Below are 2824 nucleotides of genomic sequence, written 5' to 3'. Positions count from 1 at the left end.
TAAACCATACCTTTTGTCCTAAATTTTGACCTCCTGTCCTGAATTTTTGTCCCGAATTTGGACCCTTTGTCCTGAATTTTTACGCTCACTATCCTGAATTTTTACCCATGCCAGCTGGTCACCCTAGGCATCACGGCAACCCCTCCAGGTGTCGATGGTTTGGGGGGGCGGTGATCCTCAGTGTTCAGATGGAAGCAGGGGCCTACCAATGACAGAGGTGACAAGTGCAGGCGCCCTGCAACCACTCATCACCACCACATGAAGGAAGAAAAGAACCCGATCAGCTCGTCGACCCAACTTCAAGAAAAAAACTTTCAGACACCATGGAAAGGCAGTAGCATTTGCTGTCTGCGAGTCTGTCAAAGTAGATTTGTACAATAAACCCATTTGAAAGGGAAACTGCATTAAATGTCTGCCCCATCACGGTCACCAGTCAGCTTCTTCAATCCCTCGTTCAACCCTCTTTTAAACCTCACATCAACTTGTCTCCCTCAAATTTCGGGAGGGGTCTAATTCATCCAGCCAAAGCCTTGGGCAGAGTGGAGATGCAGGGGCTCTAAGTAGGGGTGAAAACATAACAAAGCCTCATTACCAAGTAAATGTTCTTTTAAAGACCTTTGTGAAGTAATCATGTGCGGCTGTGTGTGTGTGGTGTGCCGGGAAGCTATCTCAGCCAGGCACACACATTCTTATAACATTCACCCCCCTCAGAATGACAAATCACCACTTCTAGCTGCCTCCTCATGGGGTGGGAGTGGGAATGCACAGCAGGGGGAAAGGGATGGCCAGTGCAGGTGACACTTTTCTTTTGTTAATGAATTTCTGCTGTCATCATAGCTTAGGATTTGCTGGCTGTGCACTTGTATAGATGTGTATTCCATACAAGTGCACAGACAGCACACCCTGGGCTATGACACCAGCAGGAATTACTTTACAAAGGAAAAGTGTCACCTACACTGCCATACCTTTCCCCCTGCTGTCTGTGCACTTGTATGGAATACACATCCACGGCACTGCTCACCAAATAAATGGTGAACAGGGCCATGGATCTGTCTCTTTTGCATCTAATGTTACCGACGAAGAAGCAGAGGAGGCCCAGGCAAGGAGAATCCACACCTATCTAGAAAGTGAGACCTTCTAGAGGGGCTGGATGCCAGGACAACAGTGTTGCTGATCAGCCCGACTCCACTGAATAGTATCAGAAGAGCAGGCAGCAGTTTTTGAGTAAGTTCCAGTAACTTTAATGCATTCTACAGCATCACCAGCATTACCTACTGGCTGCATATCTAGGTTACGTTTTTTTAGACTTACATGCATGGAAACGTCAAGGAGGACAGTCCCCTCTGAATATGCCAATGTAGTGTATACTAGTAGGGGCAGATTTACAAGCCCCTTTGGCCACTTTTGCGTCACTTTTCCCATGTTAAAAGAGATGCAAAAGTGGCACAAGGGTCTTGTAAATCTGCCCCTTAGCATTCAGCTTTTGGGATGCCAGTGGGGTAATTTTAGGGTTCAGGGTGGGTATGGGTTTTGGGTTGCAAGGGGGTACATTTTGGGGTTCAGGGCAGGCATGGGTTTTGGAGTGCCCAGGGGACAGTTTTAGGGGTCAGGGCGGGTATGGGTTATGGGTTTTTTGGGTGCCAGGGGGCTATTTTAGGGATCAGGGAATGTATGAGTTTTAATGGGCCATGGGTTAATATTAGGGTTTTTATGTGTGCTTTAATTGTTGTCCAGTTTCAAATGCAGAATTCACCACATTTTTTTCTCAGCTTGGCCTGAGAATTACCAGATCCTGATTTTCTGACATTTTAGCTCCACCGCTATTGATTAACATTAGCCACGCCCCTTCATTTGCCAGGTTTGCCCCCCCCCCCAGAAAAATTTCTGCGGATGCCCATGCCTAAAGATATCATTATGGAGCACTGAAGGCTATGGATAAATCGGAATAGCAAGATTTTCAGAATTCTTCGAATTTGTAGATGCTACCATGCTTCATGAAACCTGTGTATTAGACTAATGGGACTGCAAGTGTTGAAAGTAGCCACCTTCAACCGCAAAGGATGAGGATAGAAGGACTTCAAATGAGCATTAATACAAACAGTTCACTTAAGAACATGTTTGTGGACTTTTTCTCTGAAAACATATCAGAATGTCGATCTATAAATACACCTGGGCATATGCTAAAAATGCCTTTTGTAAACAGAGATAAGAAAGGTGAGTCAAAATATTGGCAAATGGTATTAAGTTATGGGAAATAAATTTACAATTCCCATACTCCTGGAGAAATATCATAAAGGCACAGAGATTTTCAGGTCATAAAGTGCCATAAGCCTAATAGAGATCAAAGCTTATTTTTATCACAGCTAATTCTAAAAGGATTGACATCTTGAAGTATTAACACTAATTCAACAGCATAACATGTTATTGTGGAAAATAAGATGATAAGCAAGTTTGCTGTCAATAGTAGACCCCATCAATGCAGCTTTCCAGAGTGTTTAAATAGCAGTTGATATAGCAATTAGTGGCTTATGTTAGCGGAAACAAAGTTATTCAGAAATCAATCCACGCTTTGTGCACTTGCTAAGACAACACGCTTTCAAAACACATGTTCACAAGATATTTCTCTCCGAGCATGCAAACAGCATTTGCGACCAGGAAACAAGTATTGCGAATGGGCAGAACAAGCAAATTCGTGTGTTCGCTGAACTTTTGTGTGCTCGCTGAGATTTTTTACAGTTTCGCTGAGCTTTGCGTAGCGGGACTACGCAAAATCCACCCTCTCCTAATCATTTGGTAAACTTCATAATCTGTTGAATAGAATGAA

Source organism: Lissotriton vulgaris, chromosome 6, assembly GCF_964263255.1.
Source record: "Lissotriton vulgaris chromosome 6, aLisVul1.2, whole genome shotgun sequence".
In the NCBI taxonomy this organism is placed as follows: Eukaryota; Metazoa; Chordata; class Amphibia; order Caudata; family Salamandridae; genus Lissotriton; species Lissotriton vulgaris.
Note: the sequence above shows the minus strand (reverse complement) of the source record.